General features: G+C 36.1%; 2 long non-coding RNA genes across 2 annotated transcripts; both read left to right on the top strand.

Moving 5' to 3' along the window:
• The first annotated feature begins 575 nt into the window (after window positions 1–575).
• Window positions 576–2,237, top strand: LOC110881457. Its single transcript, XR_002559739.2, has 3 exons — window positions 576–884; window positions 1,527–1,848; window positions 2,058–2,237. It is a non-coding gene; the product is annotated as an uncharacterized LOC110881457 (long non-coding RNA).
• Window positions 2,238–5,195: 2,958 nt separating this feature from the next.
• Window positions 5,196–8,079, top strand: LOC110881456. Its single transcript, XR_002559738.1, has 3 exons — window positions 5,196–5,290; window positions 6,770–6,854; window positions 7,838–8,079. It is a non-coding gene; the product is annotated as an uncharacterized LOC110881456 (long non-coding RNA).
• The last annotated feature ends 1,011 nt before the right edge of the window (window positions 8,080–9,090 follow it).

The following is a 9,090-nucleotide window of genomic DNA, read 5'->3' as shown; positions in this document are numbered from 1 at the left end:
AATTCGTTAGAAGGTGTACCTTATATGCTTGCGAAGGTATTGGAGCGTTGTACGATCCATCTTTGAACATGTTGATCTAATTCAGATTTTAAACGGGTCAAAATGGTCAATTTCAGCAGTTGAATAGAAAATCGCTGCACATAAATAATGTTCTTATTAACCAAGAAAAAGGCATAGGATTGTATATACTTGCTTTAGGCATGAATTATTGATTGTTGGGAACAAATAGCACTTTATGTGACATACTTAAAGTGTTTAAAATCACTTACTAACTAGTTGTATAAGTAACTTCACTAACGGGTCAAACGGTTAGTGAATGAAAAGAATTATGGTATGAAACTAGTTGTTGAATATATGGCATGCTTTGATTGATAAGTGTGTAAAAAAAAGGGGTTCCATAGGCTGATGGCCATTATATAGAATGACCAATCTAACCATCTTATGGATGTTATGATATAGTTTACTCTAAACAAGCTAGGTGGGAGCTTGGAAAGGAACGGGTCAAACGGATCATGGATGCGAAGAATGTTTGTGCGGACGCGAAGTAAGTAAAGCTTACACCTTTTTTTAGCATACGTATTTATTCTATAGGTGATAAATACATCAATAGATCATGTTTGAATTATGGGTCCCGACACGAAACGAAATGGGTCGGAACGAATAAAAACGTTTAGAACCATGATTTGTAATAAATATAATTGTTTGGTCGTATAGACCAAATGGGTCAAATGATGGTGATAACATCATATGACCATATCGACTAATGTTGGTTGTTAAGTCATATGTTTACAGGAACGAATAGAATTTTGGATAATTGCGTCATCATAGAATATTGAATTAATAATAGCAAGGCATAAACGGGTCTATACGTTGACTCGAGCCAGGTACGCTTATATATAGATTTATAGTTAAAAGTGTTTAACTTCCCTTCACGGGTCAAAAGGAGTAGATAGGTAAAACGGGTTAAGAATTCATAAGAAACCCGCAATTTGAACCTTGCACATTAGTAAATTCATATAACGTGATATGCATGACATTTTGATAAGGTAATAAGCAAGTTTGTTTGATAAATCACGAACGGGTCAAAAAGTGTCATGATTGAATTTCAAGCCGAGAGCTTGAAAGTTAAAATTTTGTGAATTTAGATGCTGGATTTTAACTCCATATGATGGAGGATCAAATTACAATCACGTAGGAAGAAACGCTAGGTCAAACGGACAAGCGGACTAAAAGTTATGAAGGTTTACATTCTAGAAAACGACAAACTTGGAAAATCCTGCAGAGGCCACCGTAAGTTACGGTAGATACCGTAACTTACGGTAGCCTTAAGGTCTGTACGCCACACACCCACTGCTTTACGTTAGGAGAATCAACATTCAGGGGCTACTGTAAATTACGGTAGCCACCGTAATTTACGGTAGACCCTGTAATAAAAAAATGTATTTTATTCAGTTTTGCTTCCCGGACTCGTTTAGATACGTTTTAAACCCCGTATGACTAAAGCATTTCATGTTTATGAAATATAGGTACATTTTGGATGCCGGAAGACGATCAAGCTCAACGAAGAACCGAACACGATAAAGATACATGCTTCCGCACATTGCCTCGTCGTAAATTTTAAACGACGAATTCGATTACGCTATGTTGAATAACTTATGATTTGTAAAGTTTTAACGAACCCGTATTTTTCAATGTATTGAAATCTTAATTACCCGTAGACTACACATCTAATTGTTGGTATTTACATGTAAAACCGCTTAAATAGTAACTAGGGTGTTACAAGTTGGTAATCAGAGCTCATGGTTAAAGAGTAAGGTGTGTTCGGTTCGAGGCTTGATCGCAAATCCGGTAAGTACATGTATGTTAATAGCTTAGCATGCTAAAGTGTTGTAAACAACACATAGGGCTATCGTGTGATACACGTTACCCAATTAAAATGATTAATATGGTTGACAAAAATACGCGCGTTGACGCGTATAATAGAAAAAGCCTTGTATTATAATACGGGCGATTATTGAAGTTGAAATTACTAACTCTTGTGAATGTTTTAATTGAAGGACACTCGCGTCTGAAGATGATGAGAGTTGAACAAATTGTGGGTATGATGATGGAACGGTCCGAGATATGACAAGAAGAGCATACTCATCAAGGACCTATATCGCGTAACAATCGCAAATAAGTAATGGCAAGAAAGCCCGTTAGGGCATGCATTTATCAGGTGCACGTTTAAATTATTGCATGAATAGAAATATGCAACAAATACGTAGAAACTGATAGTTGCATATGTAGATTGAAAACTTGGAAAAACCTGAATAGAATGCCTATCCAGGATATTGTTTCCAAGAGAAATAAATAGAGTTGTTACTTACATGGGGTGTGATGTGAAAGTTATAAAAGGGTCATGTATGTCATGTGTTGATCGCCTACTCTGGCCAAGTAGGTAGTGAACACAGGATACCATGAACTTTTTATGATGGACATGCTTACACCCGATGTAGTAAGGACGGGGTGAGTGAGACAAATTAAAAAGTACCCAAATGAATCAGATAAGCAAAATATCTGATCATAATGTAAACGCACAGCCGAGTGACGGAAGCGTATTATATAAGAATAATGAACCCGAAGAATGCAAAACATGTAAAACGATTAAGATACGCATTGGGAGGGGGTGTACTTACACTCGAACCCGGAGAATGCAAAACATGTAAAACGATTAAGATACGCATTGGGGAGGGGGTGTACTTACACTCGAACCCGGAGAATGCAAAACATGTAAAACGATTAAGATACGCATTGGGAGGGGGTGTACTTACACTCGAACCCGGAGAATGCAAAACATGTAAAACGATTAAGATACGCATTGGGAGGGGGTGTACTTACACTCGAACCTGAAGAATGCAAAACATGTAAAACGATTAAGATACGCATTGGGAGGGGGTGTACTTACACTCGAACCCGGAGAATGCAAAACATGTAAAACGATTAAGATACGCATTGGGAGGGGGTGTACTTACACTCGAACCCGGAGAATGCAAAACAGGTAAAACAGTTAAGATACGCATTGGGAGGGGGTGTACTTACACTCGAACCCGGAGAATGCAAACATGTAAAATGATTAGGATATGCTTTGGAAGGGAGTGTAAAATGCAAATATGCCTCTTAACGGGCCGTTTTTGTAAAACGTCAAACTCAAGGATAAAGTCGGAATATAAAAATGAAGCAAGATCTTAATGCATACCGGGAGGGTTGCAATAATAACGACTTCCGTAAAACACCCGGTCGATGGGTAAAAAAAAATTAACACATGCGTAGACCGAGAAATGGGAACTCGGATGGAAGGTTAAAAGACTCAGGTTTTGAGTCATAACTAAAAGACGACAAGATAATGTAATTAGAAATTTCGAATAAATTATGTTCAACTATTTTTAAGTTGAACGGGTTGAATATAATATCATGCCGGACGGCATGAGTAAACGCAAGCGGAATAATGGTAACGTTAAAAGAAAAAGAGTAATGAGCCCGGTAATGGGACATAACCAAATAAGAATATATGCAAATAAAATAACAGTAAGCATAAGAAGAACTGACGCATAAATGACGTGAGAAGTCATAAAATCGGAAAATTGTCCGAAAGAAAACAATTGTAGCCACGAAACTACAATTAAGGTTAACGGAACCTAAGCTTGAAACCAAATGATTCTTCGAACAAAAACAGGGTGCCTTAACACCAAACATGTATTTTAAGAATGGCATGAGTAAGGAGTGATCTACGGGATCAACATAACCTTTAGGGCTATAAACAAATGAAAGGTCTACGAGACTAAAACGACCCATGGGTCATGATTAGAAAGGAGTTATAAGGACTTCGCCCTAAAGAGGTGAAAGCCTAATCAAAATAGCCCATAAGGCTAAATGATAAAAACCTACGGGTTAATTAGATAAAGCGAGGGAATCGGTTGAGAAACCCGCATAAAACTAAGACTGTAAAAGAATAAATTATGGACTGTCAATATCCTGGTATGGATAATTGACAAAAGTTAAAGATAAGATCCTAAAACTAAAACCTTGGTTTTTAGTAAGAAACGACGTTTTTACAAATATAAATTCTAATAGGAATTTAAATAGTAAGCATGAAGGATACAAGTCTTGACACTAATAGGCGCAAGACGATATATTCGAAAAGAGATGTTCTCAAAAATGAAAGGTTGATATGAATTGAACATGATGTGACACGATCACGGTCAAGAAATGCAATGTGAGGTAAAATCACATTATAACCAAGCGAGCGGTAAAAAGTAACTGGACTAATAAGTCTAGTTAGTGAGACCGGTTAAGGTCAGCGATTCAAATCAAGAAATTTGGTTTGCGTGTAAGCGGTAGATTCGGTATAACTGAACCGAACAAATAAATTTGAAAACAAAAGAATTTGTTGCTAAAGGTGAAAAATTTCACTAAAGACCTTTAAATGGGTCAAAGTAATGGATTCATAAAGAATTCGATAGTATATGAAAGCGATGGGTATCGCTAAGTTAACTAAACTAGTGGAAATAACGAGATTACGTTATTTCAAGTTGCACTATGTCGTATGAGATACGTAGACAATTAGTGACCAAAAAGATGTTACCATACTTATTTGGTAATGCTAACAATTGGTTAAAAGTATAAGTAATGCTTAAAAGATTTCTCGAATCAAATACATTGAGTTTAAACTCAATGAATTATGTAAGAAAAGGTTTCGAGGACGAAACCTCTCTTAAGGGGGTAGACTTGTAACACCCCGAAAACGGGTTTGGTAATCAAACTCCGTTAATACTTAAAGACGGGTAAAGTACCGTTAGTAGTAAAAATAACCCGGTAAATATTTGGATTTAAATAAGAAATCCTAATATTAGATACAAGCGAATCAAAGTTTTAAGGAATTGATTTTATAAGAGCCCGAGTTAACGGGACTTAAAATAAAACAGGTTATAACTCCCGGGACCCACTAAGTAACTATGAATATCAACCTAGTTAGTTAAGTGTTTTAAAATAATGAAGAAACTTGATTATGTAACCTTTTTATAACCTTTAGAAACTAGAAGGACCAAAAGGGTTAATTGTGAAAGTAATTATTATTAAAACAAAAATCAAAAACCCCAAACACACATTCTGGTCGTGATTTACACAGGAGCAAAAAGGGTTTCTTGATCAAACCCTAAATCACAAGAAATTAAGCCAAATCAAGGGAAATGAAGCTAGGAAATTGGGGCTTTAACTAAAATCATGATCACCCAGCTTAGGGGATCACAAGGTATGTTGAATTTTGAAGTTTGGTGATATTTTGAAATTTTGATGAACATGCATGAATGAAATTCTGGAATGAATGTTGAATATATGAATGATATTGAGTTGAAACAATGTCTAAGAACAAATCCTAGTTGATAATTTGACGAATTAGTGATGAAAACTATGAAATTGATAATCACCCATATATGTGTTAAGTGGGTTTTTAGAACAAAGTGATGAACACAAGAATTTGTATCCTAGGTTGTGAAAAAAAAATTGATGTTATGATGCAAGATTGATATTGTTCAAGAGTGCTAGACACAAGGGTTTGATTTAATGATATGAAATATGGTTAAAAAGATTAGCCATGAACAAAATAGAAGAGGTATAGAAATCATGCTCGCTTGGTGTTTGTTAAAATGCCTAAACAAATGTTTATATGTTGAAATTATGAAAGAAACACGTAATTGGCTAACTTGACTAATTTCGTGGGATATGTAATAGTACGGGTTTTGAACATGATGGTGTATGAGAATCACCAAACAGAACTTGAATATATGTAAATTTTAGTTCTAGTTCTTAATTTGACAAAGATGAAGTTGAGAAGATGATAAAATTAGGATTCATATGATGACTTCTTGAAATAGATGATGTTTTGACATCTCTTAGCCTACAATCATTGTGCTATAGGTTTCTAACCATTACCAAGAGTTTAATAAGGGTTATAGCCATGGAAATGGGTTGCATTTGATGGTTTGGGTCGAATTTGAAAGGACCCTAAACATGATTTTCGTAGCTTTTATATGTATTTTGACTAATCTTAAAAAAATCATATAAAATCAACCGTTTATCCGATTTGGGTGTTCTATACCTTTTCGAAAAGCTTATGAAGTAAAATTTTTACTGTTTTCAATAATAAGAAATAAATGTGGTTGTTAAATAGGCCAAATAGGCGAATTGAAACTGCTGTTCAGAACTTGCAAGATGTTGAAATAAAAATATAGTTGCTAAGCTGATTTTATAAAAGTCATATAAAATCATAGAAAATTCATTAGAAGGTGTACCTTATATGCTTGCGAAGGTATTGGAGCGTTGTACGATCCATCTTTGAACATGTTGATCTAATTCAGATTTTAAACGGGTCAAAATGGTCAATTTCAGCAGCTGAATAGAAAATCGCTGCACATAAATAATGTTCTTATTAACCAAGAAAAAGGCATAGGATTGTATATACTTGCTTTAGGCATGAATTATTGATTGTTGGGAACAAATAGCACTTTATGTGACATACTTAAAGTGTTTAAAATCACTTACTAACTAATTGTATAAGTAACTTCACTAACGGGTCAAACGGTTAGTGAATGAAAAGAATTATGGTATGAAACTAGTTGTTGAATGTATGGCATGCTTTGATTGATAAGTGTGTAAAAAAAAGGGGTTCCATAGGGTGATGGCCATTATATAGAATGACCAATCTAACCATCTTATGGATGTTATGATATAGTTGACTCTAAACAAGCTAGGTGGGAGCTTGGAAAGTAACGGGTCAAACGGATCATGGATGCGAAGAATGTTTGTGCGGACGCGAAGTAAGTAAAGCTTACACCTTTTTTTTAGCATACGTATTTATTCTATAGGTGATAAATACATCAATAGATCATGTTTGAATTATGGGTCCCGACACGAAACGAAATGGGTCGGAACGAATAAAAACGTTTAGAACCATGATTTGTAATAAATATAATTGTTTGGTCGTATAGACCAAATGGGTCAAATGATGGTGATAACATCATATGACCATATCGACTAATATTGGTTGTTAAGTCATATGTTTACAGGAATGAATAGAATTTTGGATAATTGCGTCATCATAGAATATTGAATTAATAATAGCAAGGCATAAACGGGTCTATACGTTGACTCGAACCAGGTACGCTTATATATAGATTTATAGTTAAAAGTGTTTAACTTCCCTTCACGGGTCAAAAGGAGTAGATAGGTAAAACGGGTTAAGAATTCATAAGAAACCCGTAATTTGAACCTTGCACATTAGTAAATTGATATAACGTGATATGCATGACATTTTGAAAAGGTAATAAGCAAGTTTGTTTGATAAATCACGAACGGGTCAAAAAGTGTCATAATTGAATTTCAAGCCGAGAGCTTGAAAGTTAAAATTTTGTGAATTTAGATGCTGGATTTTAACTCCATATGATGGAGGATCAAATTACAATCACGTAGGAAGAAACGCTAGGTCAAACGGACAAGCGGACTAAAAGTTATGAAGGTTTACGTTCTAGAAAACGACAAACTTGGAAAATCCTGCAGAGGCCACCGTAAGTTACGGTAGATACCGTAACTTACGGTAGCCTTAAGGTCTGTACGCCACACACCCACTGCTTTACGGTAGGAGAATCAACATTCAGGGGCTACCGTAAATTACGGTAGCCACCGTAATTTACGGTAGACCCTGTAATAAAAAAATGTATTTTATTCAGTTTTCCTTCCCGGACTCGTTTAGATACGTTTTAAACCCCGTATGACTAAAGCATTTCATGTTTATGAAATGTAGGTACATTTTGGATGCCGGAAGACGATCAAGCTCAACGAAGAACCGAACACGATAAAGATACATGCTTCCGCACATTGCCTCGTCGTAAATTTTAAACGACGAATTCGATTACGCTATGTTGAATAACTTATGATTTGTAAAGTTTTAACGAACCCGTATTTTTCAATGTATTGAAATCTTAATTACCCGTAGACTACACATCTAATTGTTGGTATTTACATGTAAAACCGCTTAAATAGTAACTAGGGTGTTACACATAATCATTTGAAGAAACCGCGGATACATCCAGAACTTGTTCCCGGTGATTCTACTCCCAGTCCTTGTCATGTTTTCCTTCATATTTCCAAAGATGTACTTTGAGATGCTAAACGGTTTGTTTAGCACCAACGCCACCATGAAACCAACTAGATCATTGCCAGCCATGTCATAACCGGCACGTCTATTGCTAAGGCACTGGATGAGAATATGTAGCAGAAACTTGTAGCGTAATGGTAGATCACCCTTGTTGATTTGCGTGCTGAAGATGTCTCCTGTACACTTCATACGTAATAAGCAGCCTCGCGTACACATGATAGGAATTGAGTCTGGAGCGTCCGGATGGTCTTGCAGTTGTAACACATCGTTCAGAATATCCGGAGAGACTACGACATCCAAATCGTTCACACGGCCCTTGATAACATTCTTTCCATCCACATGCACAACGCTTGCGGAATCCCAAAATGCTTTGATAAGTGACTTGTAAACCGGCGTTGAAAAAGTGACAGCATAATTGATTCGCGACTCCCTGATCCATTTTGTGATATCCTTCAGTTCAGCAAGCTTTTCTTCCGGATCCAGATAAGCGATTTGATTATGGCGTTTCTCAGACATTATCTCCTCTTCCGTCTTGTTTTCCTTCTTTGTCGCGGGTTTCCGTTTGCCTGTTTTCGGTGCCATCTAAAATTAAAACGTCCACAATAAGTCATAATGTCACAATGAAAGTATTAGATTTATATGCAAATATGTATGAACATCACATGAACATTAATCACAAAGTTGCACATGTTCTGTGAACAAGCACCGAACTGAAAATTTCACTAAGGCATGGACGACGAAACAGAATCACTCGACGAAACAGACTTAGGTTCGACGAAACAGAATTTGCCAGTTGACCAGAACCGTTTCGTTGACCATTGCGTTTCGTCGATCAGTTCCTCGACGAAACGGATTCAATTCGTTTCGTCGACCAATTACATGACGAAACATATTCGTTT

Source organism: Helianthus annuus, chromosome 10 (genome assembly GCF_002127325.2).
Source record: "Helianthus annuus cultivar XRQ/B chromosome 10, HanXRQr2.0-SUNRISE, whole genome shotgun sequence".
Lineage (NCBI taxonomy): Eukaryota > Viridiplantae > Streptophyta > Magnoliopsida > Asterales > Asteraceae > Helianthus > Helianthus annuus.
This window is presented reverse-complemented; position numbering and strand designations above follow the sequence as displayed.